The sequence below is a fragment of the Artemia sp. Qi Xiang Cuo genome, chromosome 12, assembly GCF_049724085.1.
Source record: "Artemia sp. Qi Xiang Cuo chromosome 12, ASM4972408v1, whole genome shotgun sequence".
Taxonomy (NCBI): domain Eukaryota; kingdom Metazoa; phylum Arthropoda; class Branchiopoda; order Anostraca; family Artemiidae; genus Artemia; species Artemia sp. Qi Xiang Cuo.
In genome coordinates this window covers 3,262,274-3,283,345 of record NC_142805.1, presented here as the reverse complement: position 1 = coordinate 3,283,345, position 21,072 = coordinate 3,262,274, and the positions used below count along the sequence as shown (strand labels likewise).

At 34.8% G+C, this 21,072-nt stretch overlaps 1 protein-coding gene across 2 annotated transcripts in view; it reads right to left on the bottom strand.

Annotated features, from left to right (window-relative positions):
* LOC148945665 (uncharacterized) overlaps positions 1–16,289 on the bottom strand; it is an 82,191-nt gene extending 65,902 nt beyond the window's left edge. Inside the window, exon 1 of one of the 2 annotated variants that reach the window (XM_089097727.1) lies at positions 16,203–16,289. The gene's annotated coding sequence lies outside the window, so the exon portion shown is untranslated. The remainder of the gene's footprint in view (positions 1–16,202) is intronic. The other variant, XM_089097729.1, reaches the window with a different exon arrangement.
* Between the last annotated feature and the right edge of the window lie 4,783 nt (positions 16,290–21,072).

The following is a 21,072-nucleotide window of genomic DNA, read 5'->3' as shown; positions in this document are numbered from 1 at the left end:
GAGACAATATTACCAGATAGCGTGAATTTTGCTTTTCAGAATACTAGAACTTTAAATTGGTAGGATTCAGTCTTCATTGACAGATTTCGGCACCATATTCCGAAATCTGAAACAGTGAAGCATTTTTGACTGATTACATGCGCTTTTGTGGTCGAAATTTTCTGTTCTCAGTCTCTGGCTTGACAAGAAAAATATTTTCCTTTGTTCTCTGGTATGTCAGAGAATTAAATAAAAAAGGGAATTACAGAAGATCTAACAAAAAAAAAATACTTGCCAATATCTAAGGTTGGATTTTATATTCCTTTCTGGGTGATATACTGAATTATTCCCTATCAACAATAGAAATTGTGATTAAAGAACTAAAAAAAGAAATAGGTACTCAGTATACAGGTCGTGCAATATAGACAAGTCATACAAAAAACGTGGAAGTTAAAGGCGCATTTGATTAAAATAACTAATAGATAGGATTTTCTAATGTAGAACTAAAGAGAGGCATGATCCTTGAAGGTCAAATCTCTCCAAAATGTCATTTAGGTAAGTGACATCAGAGTTTACTTCTTTATACAATATTTTTATGACATTCCAATTCAAAGCTGAAAAAGATATAAATTCTCAAATTTAGTTATGAGAACAAAATGTTTCGTAGCTTTCAAAATATAAATTAGAACGACAAGAACGGCCAAGTCAAACATAAGAAATTAGACCGGCCGTTATTAATGCAACTATCTATAAAATTGCAGGCTAAAGACTATTTTCTGAGATTTTGTCATGAAACAGAAGCCAAAGACATACATATGAGACAAAATTGCCTTTGGCAAGGTCCTTCAACAGTTCCGATTGTTATTTTATTTGTGTTTTCCTTTTAATGAACTTCAAATTAGTTTTGTACATTTTTTAATCATATATTGTATTTATCTTCGACTAGTATTCAAGATCATTTTCAAAGTTAAATAAAGTTAAACATCAAACCCTCCTTCTATATCACCCAAAAATTCCTTAAGAGTTTCATCTTCATTTTCATTGTCGTTGAATGGTTTTCTGATGTCATACATTTCAATGGTAAATCTATTCAGCCTAGCGGGTGTAGGATCAATATCCCTGCAGCACTTTCCCTGGCAATTTAGCCTAAGTCGGATGGTCACAGTAGAGTTAAGCATTTTAAGGTGCATCCTGTTTTGAATTCTGTACTTGACAAGATTCATAACAGAAATCACTCTCTCGACAAAAAGGTTGCTGATGGGTAAGCTTAAGACAGAAAGAGCTGCTTGTGCTATGTCGATCAAAGGTCAGCTTTTCCCACTCTTTTCTGTATTTTTTTTTTTATCGAAATTTGACAACTTTCCAATTTGGTTTTTCACGCTAAGGATAATGCACGCTTTAATAATTTAAAATATAGGTCGTCATGGAGCCTGGAATGCGATATGAGAATCCCTACGTTGTTCTGAAAATTCCACCTTTCTTTATAGACAGATTCCTGAATCTGTCAGTAAACAATAGACTTTAAAATTTTAAGTTTTTTCATTGTTATTGTGAAGGTAAAATGCGCCAACTTTGCGCCGAATTTTTTGACATGCGCAAAATCGGCGCAATGTGCCAATTTGAAAAATTCAATGCGCAATCAACTCAAATAAGCGCCCAAATGGCGCAAATGCGCACCACCTGGCAACTGTGGATTGAACAACATTTTTCGTACAGCCTACTGCTTGAAATACGGTCAGTCAGCCGGGTACCCAGAACAATCCGTAGGCAACTTCTCTGGAAAACATCTAGCAAATTTGCATCCGCTCTTCGGAGCGCCCATGCTTCAGAGCCATTTTTGACCACTGTCATCACTGTTGCTTCTTTTATTCTAATCTTGGTTTGCAGACTTATCTTCCTATTCTTCCAAACACTTTTTAACTATGAAAAAAACACCCTGAAACTTAGCTTTTCTACTTTGACATCTTCACTGCTCCCACGGTCTTTACTAATAATTAAATTTAAAAAAAAGGTTTTTTTTTAACTAAAAGTAAGGAGCGACATTAAAACTTAAAACGAACAGAAATTATTCCGTATATGAAATGGGCTTTCCCCTCCTCAACGCCTTGCTCTTTACGCTAAAGTTTGACTCTTTCTCACAAGCCTATTTTTTAAAACAATCAAGGAGGCACACTTGTGAGTAGAAATGACCCTATTGATCCGAACAGGGCTCCTTATATGGGCATAGCCTCCCTAGGGGAAATGGATTTCTGAGAAATTGATTGCGTAATCGATTGGGAATTTGGAACACCTGTGCTGTCATTCATTAATCAAATTGTTTCCAGGCAAAGTTTAATAATGTCTGACAGATACTGTCAACATTTCTCCAGGAATAGATCCAAGTCATTAATGTCTTTGCCTCGGAAACAACTCTTTTGGTCGAACTCCAAAAGATATTAATAACCAAACGCCATGGAAACAATTCTCAAAGAAACATCTTAGCGATGAATTGTTTTAGCGCGGGAATCAGGTTTCTTATTAATTTGAAATGCCTCAGCGCAGAGATGCCAAAAACAAAAGGAACACGCTGAATTTACGTTTAGGGATTATTTGGGCGAAACTTTTTTAGACAGGTTATGGAATTATTTCGGCGAAACAGTTAGAGACATTTTAAAAGATGATTTTAAAAGATGATTTTAGAAGAGGATTTGAGGGTGAAACTCTTTGGTCCTTATAATACACAAGTTCCATTTGAACAATGTTGTGAGGTCCCCTACCACAAGCCCAAAGGGTTCCGATCCCCCCACCCCAACCCCGAAGGAGGCCACCGATCCTCAAAGGTCCCCCAGATCCCCAAAGGCCCTCCCCAGACCCCCAAAGGCCCTCTCCGGGCCCCCAAAGGCCCTCCCCCAGCCCCCAAAGGTCCACAGGGCTCCCAAAGGGCCCCCCAGACACCCAAAGGACCCCCGGTGCCCCAGGCCCTCACCAGGTCCCCAAAGGACCACCCGGCCCTAAAGGCCCACCCCCAGCCCCCAAAGCACACCTCAGGCCCCAAAGGCCCCCTCCCCCCCTTGGCCCCCAAAGGGTCCCCCTCCCTCTCCCTCCCTCTCCTCCCCCTCCTCACCTTCCCCTCCCCTCCCCCACCCCTCCTCCCCCTCCCCTCCTCCCCCTTCCCTCCTCCCCCTCCCCTCCCCCATTTTTTAATATTTTATGATACTGACTAAGTTTTAGTTAAGAGTTTCGAGTTTTAGCTTAGAGTCTTAGATTAGAGTTTTTTGTTAGAGTTCTAGTTTAGTTTAATTTTAGTTAAGAGTTTGATGTTTTACCTTTGAGTTTCAGTTAGAGTTCTAGTTTAGTATACTTTCAGTTAAGAGTTTGGTGTTTTACCTTAGAGTCTTAGCTTAGAGTTCTAGTTTAGTTTAGTTTTACTTAAGAGTTTAGAGTTTTAGCTTAGAGTCTTAGCTTAGAGTTTTTGTTAGAGTTGAAGTTTAGTTTAGTTTTACTTAAGAGTTTAGAGTTTTAGCTTAGAGTCTCAGCTTAGAGTTTTTGTTAACGTCCTAGTTTATTTTAGTTTTAGTTAAGAGTTTAGTGTTTTTAGCTTAGAGTCTTAGCTTAGAGTTTATGTGGAAGTTCTAGTTTAGGTTAGTTTTAGTCTAGAGTTTTAGCTTAGAGTCTTAACTTAGAGTTTTTGTTAGAGTTGAAGTTTAGCTTAGTTTTAGTTAAGAGTATAGAGTTTTTTTTTGTTAGAGTTCTAGTTTATTTTAATTTTAGTTAAGAGTTCTATTTTTTAACTTTGTGTTTAAGTTAGAGTTGTAGTTTAGTTTATTTTTAGTTAATAGTTTATAGTTTAACATATATTATTAGCTTATATTTTTATTTAGATTTATAGTTTATTTTAGTTTTAGTTACAGTTCAGAATTTAGAGTTTTAGCTTAGAGTCTTAGCTTAAAGTTATAGTTTGGTTAAGTTTTAGTTAAGAGTTTAGAGTTTTTAGCTTAGAGTTTTTGTTGAAGTTCTAGTTTAGTTTAGTTTTAGTTAATAGTTTAGAGTTTTAGTATAGAGTCTTAGCTTAGAGTTTTCGTTAGATTTCTAGTTTAGTTTAGTTTTAGTCTCAGCTTAGAGTTTTTGTTAGAGTTCTAGTTTATTTTAGTTTTATTTAATAGTTTAGTGTTTTTAGCTTAGAGTATTAGCTTAGAGTTTATGTTGGAGTTCTAGTATAGTTTAGTTTTAGTTTAGAGTTTTAGCTTAGAGTCTTAACTTAGAGTTTTTGTTAGAGTTGAAGTTTAGTTTAGTTTTAGTTAAGTGTTTAGAGGTTTTTTTTGTTAGAATTCTAGTTTAGTTTATTTTTACTTAATATTTTGATTTTATACCTTTGAGTTTCAATTGGAGTTCTAGTTTTGTATAGTCTTATTTAAAAGTTTAGATTTTACAACAGAGTATTATCTAAGACTTTTAGTGAGAGTTATATTTTAGTTTAGTTTTAGTTAAAGTTCAGAATTTATAGTTTTAGCTTAGAGTCGTAGCTTAGAGTTTTACTTAAAGTTATAGTTTGGTTAAGTTTTAGTTAAGAGTTTAGAGTTTTTAACTTAGAGTTTTTGTTGAAGTTCTAGTTTAGTTTTAGTTAATAGTTTAGAGTCTTAGCTTAGAGTTTTTGTTAGAGTTGAAGTTTAGTTTAATTTCAGTTAAGAATTTTGTTTTTTACCTTTTAGTTTCAGTTAGTGTTCTAGTCTAGTTTACATTTAGTTTAGATTTTACAGTTTTTTACCTTAGAGTCTTAGTTTAGAGTTTTTGTTGGAGTTATAGTTTAGTTTAGTTTTAGTTAAGAGTTTAGAGTTTTTTAGTTTAGAGTCTTAGCTTAAAGATTTTTTTATAGTTCTAGTTTAGTTTATTTTTAGTTAATATTTTGGAGTTTTTAGCTTAGAGTCTTAGCTTAGAGTTTTTGTTGAAGTTTTAGTTTAGTTTAGTTTTAGTTTTAGTTAATAGTTTCTAGTTTTAGCTTAGAGTCTTTGCTGATAGTTTTTGTTAGAGTTGAAGTTTAGTTTAGTAATAGTTAGGAGTTTAGAGTTTTAGCTTAGAGACTTAGCTTTGAGTTTTAGTTAAGTTTAGTTTTACTTAAGAGTATAGAATTTTAGCTTAGAGTCTCAGCTTAGAGTTTTTGTTAGAGTTCTAGTTTAGTTTAGTTTTGGGTAAGAGTTTAGTGTTTTTAGCTTAGAGTCTTAGTTTACAGTTTTTGTTGAATTTCTAGTTTAGTTTAGTTTTAGTTTAGAGTTTTAGCTTAGACTTAGAGTTTGAATTAGAGTTCTAGTTTAGTTTAGTTTTAGTTAAGAGTTTAAAGTTTTTAGCATAGAGTCTTAGCTTAGTTTTATTTAGAGTTCTAGTTTAGTTTATTTTTAGTTAAGAGTTTAGAGTTTTACCATATAGTCTTATCTTATAGTTTTAGTTATATTTTAATTTTAGTTTATTTAAATTAAATAATTTATAGTTTAATCTTATATTAATATATTTTATTTTTAATTAAAGTTACAGCTTGGTTAAGATTTAGTTAAGAGTCTCGAGTTTTAGCTGAGTCTTAGCTTACAGTTTTTGTTAGAGTTCTAGTTTAGCTTAATTTTACTTAAGAGTTTAGAGTTTTACCTTAGAGTCTTAGCTTAGAGTTTTTGTTAGAGTTCTAGTTTAATTTAACTTTAGTTAAGAATTTGATGTTTTACCTTTGAGTTTCAGTTAGAGTTCTAGTTTAGTTTAGTTTTAGTTAAGAGTTTGGTGTTTTACCATAGAGTCTTAGCTTAGATTTTTAGTTAGAGTTCTAGTTTAGTTTTAGTTAAGAGTTTAGAATTTTAGTTTAGAGTCTTAGCTTAGAGTTTTTGTTAGAGTTCTAGTTTAGTTTAGTTTTAGTTAAGAATTTGATGTTTTACCTTTGAGTTTCAGTTAGAGTTCTAGTTTAGTTTACTTTTAGTTAAGAGTTTAGTGTTTTACCTAAGAGTCTTAGCTTAGAGTTTTAGTTAGAGTTCTCGTTTAGTTTAGTTTTAGCTAAGAGTTTAGAATTTTAGCTTAGAGTCTTAGCTTAGAGTTTTTGTTGGAGTTCTAGTTTATTTTAGTTTTAGTTATGAGTTTAGAGTTTTTGGCTTAGAGTCCTTTGCTTAGAGTTTTTGTTGAAGTTCTAATTTAGTTTAGGTTTAGTTAATAGTTTAGAGTTTTAGCTTAGAGTCGTAGCTTAGAGTTTTTGTTAGAGTTCTAGTTTAGTTTAGATATAGTTAAGCGTCTGGAGTTTTACCTTCGAGACTTAGCTTAGAGTTTTAGTTTAGTTTAGTTTTAGTTAAGAGTTTAGAGTTTTAGCTTAGTCTTAGCTTAGAGTTATAGTTAGAGTTGAAGTTTAGTTTAGTTATAGTTAAGAGTTTAGAGTTTTTAGCTTAGAGTCTTAGTTTAGAGTCTTTGTTAGAGTTATAGTTTAGTTTACTTAATAGTTTAGAGTTTTATCATAGAATAATAGCTTAGAGTTTTTGTTGAAGTTTTAGTTTAGTTTAGTTTTAGTTAAGAGTTTAGAGTTTTTTAGATTAGAGTCCTATCTTAGAGTTTTTGTTAGAGTTCTAGTTTAGTTTACTTTTAGTTAAGAGTTTTGTGTTTTACATTAGAGTCATATCTTAGAGTTTTAGTTATAGTTATAGTTTATTTTAGTTTTAGTTAATAGTTTATAATTTTATATTATATTATTAGATTATAGTTTTTGTTATATTTCTAGTTTAGTTTTTTTTTATTTAAGAGTGTATATTTTTTAGCTTATAGTCTTAGATTATAGTTTTTTTTGAAGATCTAGTTCAGTTTAGTTTTAGTTAAGAGTTTATAGTTTTATCTTAGAGTCTTAGCTTAGAGTTTTTGTTAGAGATTTAGTTTAGTTTAGTTTTAGTTAATAGTTTTGAGTTTTACCTTAAAGTCTTAGATTAGAGTTTTAGTTAGGGTTGAAATTTCGTTTAGTTTAGTTATAGTTAAGAGTTTATAGTTTTAGCTTAGAGTCTTAGCTTAGAGTTTTAGTTAGAGTTATTGTTTATTTTAGTTTTACTTAAGAGTTATAGCTTAGAGGTGTAGCCTAGAATCTTAGCTTAGAGATTTAGTTAGAGTTGAAGTTTAGTCCAAACTAGCATAACCACAAAATTACACAATATTGCATAGAAATACCAAAACCATAGGTTAGATTAGGTTAGGTTAGGTTATAGGTTAGGTTTCTCCACGTTTAAGTTAAGTTAGATTAGGTTAGCTTATCATGAGCGCTCATGATAAGCTAACCTAATCTAACCTTTTCCGGCGAGTATGGTTAGGTTAGGGTAGGCTAGATTAAGTTAGGTTAGATTAGGTTAGGTTAAGTTAGGTTATGTTAGCCCACGCACGCTTCACTTAGGTTAGCTTAGGTTAGGTGAGAGACAGGCAAAAAGTTAGGTGTATGATTAGGTTAGATTAAGTTAGGTTAGGTTAAGTTAGGTTAGACTAGGTTAGCCTACATACGCGCACGTACGTAGGCTAACCTAACCTAACTTAACCTAACCTAACTTAATCTAACCTAACCTCATCATACACCTAACTTTTTTCCTGTCTCTCACCTAACCTAAGCTAACCTAAGTGTAGCGTACGTGGGCTAACCTAACCTAACTTAACCTAACCTAATCTAACCTAACTTAATCTAGCCTAACCTAACCTAACCATACTCGCCGGAAAAGGTTAGATTAGGTTAGCTTATGATCGCATTTTGTAGCCCAAGCTCCAACTAAGAAACGTGCAAAATTTCACCCCCCCCCGACTTTATCTCCATGGGTAAAAGTGGGCCGGAAGTTTCGACCCTCCGACCACAGCCCCCCTTTAACGTTGTCCGATTGGGCTGAAATTTAGAGGTTGAGCTTTCCTAGGGCCCGGAAGCTTATCTTAGAAATTTCAGCTCAATCCGATTACTCCTTCCCTGTTTTCCAAAAAACAAATATAGCCACACAATGTTCATTTCTCTTTTTTTTGATCAGCCACGCCTACAGGCCACAGTTGGCAACGGATCCAGGTGAATGAGGACTCATTCGAAGCGGAATTCAACCTGTTAGGGCCTTTTGATATTTTCAGACCGAAAAAATTATCCCCCGAATTTACATTTACGAAAAACCTCGTCTTCCTATAAGAGCCCATGTTAATTTTTCCCACCACAGCCTCCCTTTAAAGTTGTTCGATCGGGCTGAAATTTAGAGGATAAGCTTTCCTTGGGCCTGGGAGCTTATCCTAAAATTTTACCTCAATCCAATCCTTCCTTTCCTATTTTCCAAAAACCAGATATCAAGTTTTGTGGGGATTTGCTTGCATCAAAAATAGATACGGGAGACTAAAATAACATTTCCGTAAGTGTCTCTGTGGTACAATGGTCGTTGTTCCTGACTGTCAGGCGGAAGATCCGGGTTCGATTCCCTGTCAGAGAAATTTTTTTATATCGGAGATGTGGAATGAAGGAAAATGCCCCGATGGATGAGACCGTGTCAGTATGGAAGGAAGTCCAGCGAACCCTAAATGACCAAGAAATCCAAGAGTGGCAAGAAGGACCAATCTATGTCTTTGAGGTTTTACTCCCAAGCCAAAGACTGGTGGGGGGAGGTTTATCTTTAGTTGGGGTTGAATAGAGAGAAATTGAAGAATTTCTTGTTGGTCAGAGGGGATAGTTTGGATTTAGGTGAGTGAAGGAAATTTTTGGGAAAGTTTAGGCTGGCGGTTGGCCCTTATTTTTGCCCAATGTGTGGATTGGTGAAGGAAAACTTATTTCATTTTGTATTCGAGTGTGAAGAGCTGTCTGAGTTGCGGAATGAATGTTTCGGACGAGTGTTTGGGAGCGAATGCTGGTTAATAGAGCGGATGGCTGAGAGGAACGCATGTGCTATTAAACAGTTGTGCATGTAAGTTTCTTCATTTAGGGACTAAATATAGGGAATCATGTTTGAGGGGATAGCCTGATACTATTTTTATGATTTGAATTTTATTATATTGTGTTTGTTGATTAAAAGTCGAACCTTGGTGTGTTTCTTTTTTGTCATTTTGTTGTTCTTTTTCTTTTTTCCTTTTTTGATTTTTCTATCTAAAGTTGTATTTTGTTCCTGAGTGTTGGTTTGTAGATTGTATTATGTATTGCTATGGCCCACAGGCTTTTTGCAATAAATCTTATCTTATCTTATACTGAATTTAAAGTTTAAAAAAGAAACTCAGTTTCTTTTTTAAATTATTTGAAAAAAAACTACGTTTTCTAAAGAGTTAAAGAGGCTGAGTCACAAGTTCGAACCTTAAAACGCAAAGGGATTAGGAAGTGCAGTTAGGGGGCGGCCGCCCCCCAAACCCCCGCTTCCGTATATGAAAGGGACTGTGCCCTCCTCAACGCCTCGCTCTTTACGCTAATGTTTGACTTTCTCACAACTCTTTTTTTTTAAAAAATAAAAACTTTAGCGTAAAGAGCGAGGCGTTGGGTTTATATTGAATTTAAAGTTTAAAAAAGAAGCTCAGTTTCTTTTTTAAATCCAATCCATTAAATCCTTCGGCATAACAGGCGTCTCCAGAAGAATATCACAGTCGGCCTTCAGGTTACAGGTAAGTCTCCACTGCTTTGAAACATGGGGCCTGGGAGCTTAAAACCTTAATTGTTGAAATTCCTAAAAGCAAAGTATTTCAACATTATATTAGATCAAAATAGTCCTCTCAACCTGACAAGACCGACTGCAAGCTTCCAAAAATCCCAGCTCCTTCCCAGAAGTTTTTTTTGTCGAAAAACAAAAATCTTACTTTGTATTTGCTTGCCTCAAAAATAGATTGCAGAGACTTTGACAAAAAAAACCGTTGGGTTTTTCCGTTGCCGAGCTAATCAAGGAGGCACACTTGTGCCTCTTTAAAGAGGCGTTAAGCGTTAACACCACAATGTGAAGCGATTTCCGGTCCTAGCGGTCGCAGAGAGACAGCGGTGATCGCATTTTGTAGCCCAAGCTCCAACTAAGAAACGTGCAAATTTTGTTGTTTAAAAAAAAGAGTTGTGAGAAGTCAAACTTTAGCGTAAAGAGCAAGGCGTTTAGGAGGGCACAGCCCCTTTCATATACGGAATAATTTCTGTTCGTTTTAAGTTTTGAAGTTGCTCCTTACTTTCAGTTTAAAAAACTTGTTTTTTTTATTTAAAGGTTGCGAAAGTGGGAGAGTTGGGGGGGGGCGGCAGCCCCCCAACTGTACCTCCTAATCCCTGTACGTTTTAAGGTTCGAACTTGTGACTCAGCCTCTTTAACTCTTTAAAAAACGTAGTTTTTTTAAAACAATTATTCTTTAAGAACGACCCCTGAATCACAAAGGTGGTTTAATTAGAAAAGATAGCTTTTTTGAAAGTACTAAACAAACTTTAGCTTAAAGAGCGAGGTATCGACTAGGGGGAGAACCCCTCATATACGTAATAATTTCTGTTCGTTTTAAGTCTTAATGTTGCTCCTTACTTTCAGTTAAAAAAAACTACCCACCAGGATAAATCCCTCTTGAAAACGTCAGCATACTTCCAAATAACAAATACTATATGTAAACAATGGGTAATGTTCATAACTGGCAGTCCTTCCCCCGGGGACTGTGGGGGACTAAGTCATCCTCAAAGACATATTTATTAGGCTTTCGACTATGCTGAACAAATGGCTATCTCAAAATTTTGATCCGGTGCCTTTGGGAAAAACATTAGCGTGGGAGGGGGCCTAGTTGCCTTCGAATTTTTTTGGTCACTTAAAAAGGGCACTAGAAATTTTAATTTCCGTTCGAATGAGCCCTCTTGCTATATTTTTCAACCACTGGATTGATACGATCACCCCTGGGGAAAAAAAACAAACAAATAAAAACGCATCCGTGATCTTTCTTCTGGCAAAAAATGCAAAATTTGACATTTTTGCGGATAGGAGCTTGAAACCTCTACAGTATGGTTCTTTGATACGCTGAATATGATGGTTTGATTTTCATTAAGATTATATCACTTTTAGGGGGAGTTTCCCCCTCTTTCGAAAATAAGGCGATTTTTTTTTAGACTAAACATGGGACTAAAAAAAAAGACAAAAAAAAAGGAAAATACTAAACTTTATGAAAATTAAATATTTGAAATCAGCATAAAAATCTGATTCTTTTGATGTATCTACTGGTATCAAAATTCCGTTGTTTAAGAGTTGTGATTACTATTGAGCCGGGTCGCTCCTTACTTACAGTTCGTTACCACGAATGTTTGATACTACCAAGGTAAGTGAAGCTGCCCAGCTGATCAATCTTTTCGTTACCCAATGTCACCTTTTCATCTTCACTTATTCCTAGCATTAGTGACTTGGTCTTCTTAACATTAATTTTCAAACCTATTCTAGCACCCTCAATTCGCAAAACCTCTAAAAGCTCATTCATTTTGCTTACACTTTCATCAAGGATGCTTAAATCATCAGCATAATCTAAGTCCAGGAGAGATTTTTCTCCCCATTTGATTCTGTGGTCTCCCATTTCCTTTCCTGTGCTCCTTAAGACAAAATCCATCAAAATGATCCATATTAAGGGAGGTAGAACACAACCCTGTTTAACTCCTGATTTAACACGAAACCAACTGCTAACCTCATTTCCTTCCTTAACCGCACCAGTGTTATTGTCAAGTAGTATATCAAGTTTTAATATATACCTCTTCAACCCCCTCCCATTTTTCTCTAACCAAGTCTGTCTGTTGCCACACTAGTAAGTAACTTAGAAATCATCAGTGAAAAATCATAATAAAAATATTAAGGTTGGTCGCTGATACAATAAGTAAGAATTTAAGATTTTTAGTTTTCAACATTATTTTATTTTACCGTTTGTCCTGCTTCATTTGACACCTCAGTGACCCTTTTATCTGACACCTCAAACCTTTATCTTTTTAGCTTTATCTTTTTTTAATGAATAATAAAAAAATTATTTTAAAAGACAAAAATAAAAAACAAATAAAATAAAAAAACTTAATACAATTGGGTTAAAAAAACAGTCATTATTTTTCTAAAACCTAAACTTTAATTCAAATTTTCCGAGATTAATCTTTTTTTCACTTCAGGTACACTTTTCTCAGGAATCATGAAAGATACCTAAATCTAAATATCAGAAATGGGTTAAAAACCTTACTTAAGCTAACCTTAACCAAACTAACATCGTCTAACCAAACATAATCTAATCTAACCAAATGTGTCATCATCAAACCTTGCACTAATTTGAAAAAAATGACTGGCAGCGGTGACTAAATCCAAGGAGAAAAACGGTATTTCGGACATTCACCGGTGAATCTCGACATTAACCAATTTCCGGACATTTACCGTAACAAACATATAGGTATATATATATATATATATATATATATATATATATATATATATATATATATATATATATATATATATATATATATATATATATATATATATATATATATATATATATATATATATATATATATATATATATATGTAAAATATGTAACATAATATATAATTTATTATATTATTATGAATTTTCGTTAAAAAATTACCCAGTAGCCTATTCATGACAACAAAGTGATGTATAAATAAAAATAAAAAGAACTTCCCATGCTGCAGTGTTTAAAATATTTACTATAACATGACAAACAAATTACAAATAGTTTTATTAATATGCCTCAAATGCTTCCAAAGAAACGTGTATCAAAAGTATATAAAACATAAATCTTCAGAAAATTCAAATTAAACTCCAGGTTAAAAAAATGGTCTAGGGTTTTCAGCTAACTATATTAGGTTTTATTTATTTTTTCATTTTTATTAAAAAATTTTTATTTTGATGAAGTCTATGTTTTAAAAAAATAAATTATGGTCAAAAATTCGTAAATGAGGTGTCAAATTAAACAGGACAAACAGTAGAATAAAATAATATTAAAATTTAAAAGTAAATAATATTATTATAGTAATAATATTATTATAATATAATAATTATTATATTATTATAATGTAATGTAAATAATATAAATTTTTACCATTTATGTCCCCCAGCCCCTCTAAAGTAGTTTCAAGCCATGTGGATTTTTCATTCCATGATTTGCGGAAAATGCATGTAGAAGTGCATTCCAAAGCCCACATGTGTGAATTGTCATGCAAACAGTTGTCTATTGCAGCAGTTGTTCATCCGTGAAATTATACAGAACGTGGTACGTATTGCCCCGTTTTGTTAAAGTACACAACCAAAAAGAAGATTTCTTTTATCATCAAAGAAGTTTTATCATTGTCTATTTTTCGGAAGCAATTGAATGCAATAATCTTAAATGGTTTATCAATAATAAAGAAAAACGGTATGCAAGAATTCTCTGTAACACGGCCAACACTACCCATTCCAACTTAGAAACATTATGCCTCACTTTTCCATTTCATTCGACTCTAAAAACGATCTTATGACTTAGTACATATCGCCCTTTTCTAGGACGTGGTACATATCACCCGTTTTGGCAAATGACACAATCGATAAATCGTAGGTGTAGACTGTAGAGGTGTATTTATCATCAAAAATCGCTCTAGAACTGATTTGTTTTTCCAAAGCAAATTAATGTAATAATCATAACTGGCTTCATAATAAATTAAAAAAAATGACATTCATAGACTCCCTCTGACGAGATCTAAATTAAGATTTCCAATTCTTGAAAATTATGCCCCACTTTTTCTCAGAAGGGTTCTTCGGCAATTCGACCGTTGTTCAATTGTGAAATCATATAGAGCGTAGTACATACCGCACGTTTTGAACAATGATTCAGTCGGATAATCGTAGGTGTAGATATTTCTTTTATGATCAAAGACATCTTGTTATTAGTTTGTTTTTCAAAAGCGCTATTTTTCCGTTTTCAAGCGATTTTAAGAATAGTACTTTGGAACTTCGACCGTTGTTCAACTGTGAAGTCATATGGAACGTGGTAAACACCAGCGGTTTCGGCAAAGAACATAATCGAATAATCGTAGGCCTAGAGAATTCTTTTACCACCAAAGACCTTTTATTATTGATTTTTGTTTTGAGAGTTAATGAATGAGATAAACTTACTGCATCTGTAACTGATTTCAGGAAAATAAGACATTGAAGAATATGTAATTAATTTGTTGTTTTCAATATATGTCGACCTTTTCATTTGTATTGTTTTAGTTTATCTTCTGAAGACAGCCGCTGTATATGTGACCAAAATATCCAGAGATTTTTTTGTTGTTTCACTATCAAATGTAGGAATTTGTCCATATTGAACTGTTATTTGTACGTCATGGAAAGGCAGTGTGATCCTCGAAAATTAATACGACAAAGATCAAGAATTCCGGGTTTAAAAAATTATGTTCCGCTTTTTCCCGTTTTTCACACGACATAGCTATTTGGGACTTCGACAGTCAAGTGTTTAATGTGATGTAAAAAGTAGTTTAATAAAAAAAAAAAAAAAAAAATTACTTTTTATGTTTCCGTTACGTAGCATGAGAGTTATGTTAAGGGTATTCAATATTTTAATATGCTTAGCTTAAACGACACACAATTGATTTTCATAAGAATTTAAGGATAAAATTGTGGAACACGAACGTGTTCGAACGTTCTATATGTTTTAATTCCACGTCTTGTGAAGAATGCATTACTGCATCAACGATCAGTGTTCCGATTTTCCCACCTTTTTCGTGTTCAAGCGACCCAAAGAGCAATTTTTTGGAAATTTGTCAGTTGTTCATTCAAAAAATCGTACAAAATGTGGTACATTTCACCCGCTTTTGCAAATGACAATCGAACATTCGTAGCCGTAGATAATATCTTTATCACCGAAGACGTTTATAATTTAATTTTTTTAAAGCAATTTTGAAAATCTGGTGTATTTAAACATCAAGGCAGGGAGCCGTGCAACCAGGCAACACTAAGCAGCCTGATTTTAATATGGGAGCGAGCTGGGAAAATTGTAAAAATTCAAAAAAAATTTCAGTGATGAGTAGACTCAAAATCTTTTTCACCCTTCCTACTACTATTACTATCAACTCTTTGCAGCACTAAGCTACTTGGGGTCAACACAACTACGCACACCCCATCTCCATACCAATCTATTCAAAAACGTCTCTCTTTAGACACGTACAAGAAATTCCAGTTTCTCTTAAACCCTTCCTGATGACCTTCTTTCACCTCATTCGGGGACGACCTGGTGATTGGGACGACAAGAAACAAATACAGTGTGTATTTGTTCTCTTGTGAAGTTTACTTCAATAAGTTACATTTTTTTTCGTTGTTATTTCTTTCTTGGCACTGAGGACGACTTGTCGAAATATCTACTTATTTTCACTTCATATTTTTATACTTGCCGACACTACCCTCGTTTTTCTCGGCTATTGGATTTTATTTTTCATTTATTTATTTTTTCTTTGTTTTATACGTCATGGATAGCCAGTGTGCTCTTAGAATGTATCTAATCAAATTAATTTCCGATTTTTTGCTTAAATGCCCATAAAGCCTGTAATTAGAAAAATTGTGAAATTTTTATTAAATTGTTACTTAATAATTTTGATAAAAAGTCTATTTAAAGTATTCAGTTTTTATTTAATGATTTTGATCAAATTATTATACCTATACTTACTAACGCTTTTTATGGCGGTGTCAATAGGGGGAATTAGCTTCTTCTTTTTAGTTAGTTCTTTTAATACTTGAGTAGTTGAACCCCTTGTCTTGTTAAATGAATTTCAGTTTTACAGTATGAATTTTTATTGCAAATATTGTAAACTTCTAATAAATTCCAGAAAAGATGGACTAACTTTGGCTTAAGGTTCCTGTCAGCTTTGGGACGGCGTCGAGATTTTGGCAATTTTTCTCTTTTGGATCGGCCCAACCTGCTGATAACCGTTTTAAATTGTGAGATCAATTGCAGGCCACACCATTGAATTTACCGTCAATTCAGGCTAGCACGCTTTTTTTTATTTATTTACCGACAATTCTCTTTAAACAATTTCAAATCAGCCTAGGCAAAAATATTGAATTTTTTACGAGATTCTGAAATCGAAAAAGATAGAAACGTTTGAATACGAAAAAAAGAGAAATCTGAAATACAGAAAATATAGGGCATTCCCTTCACGGTATTCAGCCGTTCACCGATGGATATTGGAGAACGAGTAGACATTTTGAGATTCGAATAGCCCGAGAGTTTTGGAAAATGCTAAGCAATTTTAGGTGATATAGGGTGGAAAATTCCCATCTATTTGACCTATTTGACATACCTATTTAAATATTTTAGAGTGATATAACCCTTATATTAACTAAAATCCATTCGTCACAAATAAAACCTTTCATTACACCGATCAAAGACCAAATTCAACTTCAGACTTCTTGATTAAATGACTTATTGGCAAATTCTTACTGATAAGAGAAAAAAGATAAGCAATTTGATGCAGATAATTGGCGTATTTGACTAAGCATTGCATTTTTAGATCTTTAGTTTCTTATGCCAATAATAGCTGGGAGTCAGGGGTCCGGAACTGTCAAATCACAGCCAAAGCACAGAGACCCATGAATTTCACTTGTAAAAAATCTTGCGAGTTTAAAATGTTTCGCTCTTAGTACTCGCTTAAAATTTCACAAAGAACAGGCAATCAGGTAAAATTGAGATTTCCGCTCTTTTTAATTTAATTTTTAGTTGAAGATAATTATGAAGGCGCCAGCCCGCTAAAAATTTTAGGCCTAAAATGCCACTCATCAACCATTTGCTGATTTGTTGTCCCTGGAATAGCGCCTGCTGAGCTTTCTTTCAAAGAACAGGCATGTTTTCAGGAACAAGTCTAGGTGCTGATAGTATGGTAAGTGAGTTTTTTAAAGATGGTGGTTGTGAAGCTAGAGACACATTACTTTGAATATGATTTTGAAAAGGGGGAAGTGCCTCGTGATTTTAGGAAAACTTTAATTAAACCCCTTTATAAAAAAGGTGATACGAGTGAGCGTGGTAATTATAGAGGCATTGGCCTGGTTCTGTAGAAAGCAAATTACTTAGCATGATGATACTTTTTAAACTTGTAGATAAAGTCTTAAAAGAGAAACAGTGTGGTTTTAGGAAGGGGAGAGGTTGCATCAATCAAATTTTCACTCTTAGAATAATAAGTGAGAAGTGTCTGGGTTATCAAACACCTTTGGTCCTCAGTTTTATAGATTATGAGCAAGCGTTTGATTCAGCCGATAGAACAGCTTTAGCGAAGGTCATATCCTTGTATGGTAAAGAAGCTAAAATGAACGTTTTGAGAGTTTGGGGTGCAAGATAAGGTTTGAAAATGTCGCTAAGGTTAGGAATAAGTGAAGATGAAGAAGTGATGCTGGGTAAGGAGAAGATCGATCTAGGGGACAGCTTCACTTGCCTTGGTAGCATTATTAGTAAAGACGGTGGGTGCGGTGAAGATGTTAAAAGTTGAATAGCTAAGATTCAGAGTGTTTTTTAAAAGTTGATATTTTTCGTAGGAATAGGATGATAAGCCGGCGAACCAAGATTAGAATATTAGAAGCTACAGTGATGACAGCGCTTAAGTACGGTTCTAAAGCTTGGGCGCTCCAAAAAATGGAGGAGGATTTTTTATATGTTTTCCAGAGAAATAGTAAACGGATTGTTTTGGGTACCCGTCTGACTGACCATATTTCAAATAGTAAGCTGCACGAAGAATATGATTCAATCCCGCTTTCTAGAGCTATAATGAGAGAAAGGTAGAAATGGCTAGGGCACGTTCTGCGGATAAAAGATGACAGATCGTCGGAAATGGAACTTCCTGGGAGGATGTAAAGAGGGATGCTTTAAAGAGATCGGGGTGGAAGAGGAGCGTACGTAGTTGTGGGCTCAGGCGGCTTGGTGCTGCATTGAGTTTTTAGTAGTAGCATTAGCAGAAGCTTGTGCAGTCATCATGCTTATACGCAATTGCAAGGACCATCGTGTCGTAAGTAAAATGGTGTAGAGGGTTAATAAAATCGTCACAGTGACGTTTATATACACCAGTCAATCATAAGAGCACAAAAAGGCTTACCTCGGTAATGATCTGGGTGATTTCCAAAGGGTGGTGATTCCATAGGGTGACTTCCAGGTCATATCTTGAGGAGCCCTAGTTTATACTATATACTAGCTGGAAGTAAACCTTAGGAGGACTACACAGAGATTACGATTCTTAGAAAACTTCAAAGAACCTCAAGTAGACACCCACGGAATTCTTAAATGTGCTTCAATTTTTTCAACAGGCGGTTATGCCAGACTTTATCAAAAGCTTTTTCACTAGGAAATCTGGCGGCCTTGTAACATGACCTTTGGTCATAAGTTCAATCCACTCCTTATGCTGGACATAATGGCAGTCAAGCGTTTCCGGCAAAAACCCTACTTCTTATGGCTTATATGATTATTTGACTTCAGGTATGTGTAAAGAGTTTTTATTAGAAATGCACTATAGGCCTTACCAATGCAACAAAGGAGGTATGAACCAGTATGTGCTGGGTTCGTTATTTAGTCTGGGAACAGGGATGTCGTAGGCAGCCTTCCAGGCCTCTGGGTAGGATCTAAAGTGAAAGCACAGCTGGAAGAATAATGACAAAAGCCGGCTAGTTCGGAACCACTGTGCTTAAGGACAGCGTTTGGTATGCCATCTGGACCAGATGAATTGGTTACGTTAGGGCTTTATAGCGCCTGCTAGACTTTCGGAGCTGAATGAGTAAAGCAGTCAAGGGCGATATCTATGCACTGAACAAGTCAGGGACTTCTCAACCGTTGTCATGTAGACTAGGAAACTCGGCAAAGGTTTCAGCAAGAGCTTCAGTCTTTGCCTGAGAATCACAGGTCATCATTCCGTCTGTCTGACGGGAGGAAATGGAAAAACTTCCCTATCAACGGAGTCGTCTCTTTAACAACTCCCACGCATTCTTTTGTCGAGGCATTTTGAAGTTTGATAGTAAAACTCTTCTTATATTGTAGTCAGAATTGGCAAAGCAAACGAAAACCGTCATTACCCACATTCCCGAATCCCACTCGATCGTCTCCACTAAGAAAAAGCCCGCTTTTGTGTTCTTTCTGCTTTTCTCCAATAACCTTCTTAAAAGTGATGTCAAACCAGGTTGTGTCTTTGCTTAATTAAATAGAAAAAAAAAATCTTTTTTAACTGAAAGTAAGGAGCAGCATAAAAACTCAAAACAAACAAATTAATACAAATTTCTTTTATTAATTACAAGAAATTATTCCCTATATAAAGTGTTGCCCCCTTCTCAATATATTGCTCTTTACACTAAAGCTATTAGCGCTTTAATAGCCCTTTAAAATAAGATTCCTAATCTAATTAAACGGCTCCTGTGTTTCAGTAGCCGTTCTTAAAAAATTGAGACGAACAGTCAAACTTTAGCCTAAAGAGCAAGGTATCGAGGAGGGGGCAACCCTTCATATACGGAATAATTGCTACTCGGTTTGAGCTTTGATGTTGCTCCTTACTTCCAGTTAAAAAAAACTTTTTTTTAAATTTAATTTCTGTTCAGCTTTCAAATAATGCTGGTAAATCGGACTCACCCTCCACGAAATTCCCCCCCCCCTCACTGGAAACTTCTCAAAAAGAAATTTCATCCAACGTACAGCACACCTCCTCCCCCCGTCAATTTCCCAACAGACAGTTCGATCGTCGCTGAAAATCCCTCTTCCCGTTAAATTAACTTGCGGACGATTCAGCCTGGGAAATTATCCTTAGCATACTTTCGTTTGAAAAATATCGGTTTCTTATTCACACCTGAAATGCCCCCTTGCGTGGAAACTTATTTCCGGAAATCAAAACACGCGGAAAATAGCCCCCAGATATTTCCTCTGGAACATCTTCACACGCAAAATTGAGTTGGCAAAGAGAATCTAAGACAATTAAAAAGAATTTCCAATAGACATTCTGGCAAAATCCCCCCAGTGTAAAATTTTCCCTGGAAAATTCACCCCTATCCCCCGGAAATTTTCCTCCCCAAAGAAGATTCTTCCTATGGAACTACACACCAATCCCAAAATCCCCCCCCCCCCACAAAAAAAATATCAGTGTACTTCCCAATAAAAAATACTATACGTAAACAATGGTCAAATTTTATAACTTACAGGCCTTTTCTCCACAGACTCTGGGGGGTCATTTTACCCCTAAGGACATAGTTGCTTGATCTTTCAACTATACTGAACAAAATGGCTATCTCAAACTTTTGATCAGATGACTTCGGGAAATAAATGGGCGTAATAGGGGGCTAGTTGCCCTCCAATCTTTTTGGTCACTTAAAAAGGGCATTAGAACTTTTAATTTCCGTTCGAAAAGACCCTCTCCCGATCTTCTAGGATCGTTATTTCAATAGGATAACGCCTGGAAAAATAAACAAAAAACAACAAAACAAATAAATACGCATCCGTGAGTTGTCTTCTGACAAAAATAGCAAAAATCCGCATTTTTGTATATAGGAGCTTGAAACTTATACAGTAAGGTTCTTCAGTACGCTGAATCTGATGATATAATTTTCATATATATTCCCTGAATTTTAGATGCCCCCTCCCTCCTATTTCAAAAATAAGGCAAATTTTCTCAGGCTCATAACTTTTGATGGGTATGACTACGCTTGATGATTGTTATACATTTGGAGTCAGCATAATAAGCTGATGCTTTTTATATATTTATTGATATGAAAATTCTGTTTTTTTAGAGTTTCGGTTACTATTGAACCGAGTCGCTCCTTACTTACAGATCGTTACCACGAACTGTTTGATATACTTTCTTATTAGATGGTATATGATTTTCGTTAGAATTTGATACTATCAGTTGATTTGCTGCACAACCTTGTAAGGACCTTCCTTGAGAAAGACTTTCCGATTTTGGGTAGTAATCGTACTCTGAAACCGTCCTAATCTCTTTTTTTATTTCCGAATAACCTGCTCATGCTTAATCGGTGTTGGGATGCGAAAGTTACATCTGGCTATAACAGCCATGTGGTCACTCGCAAAAAAAAGAGCATTCAGCTCAAAAAAGCCAAGATTGTCTGTAAGGCACTCATCAAGACGGGGTGATCCACTAGGCTCCATGTAGGTCTCGAAATCAACAAGCTGTGCAAGTCCACAATTCAGGTCCCTCCTGA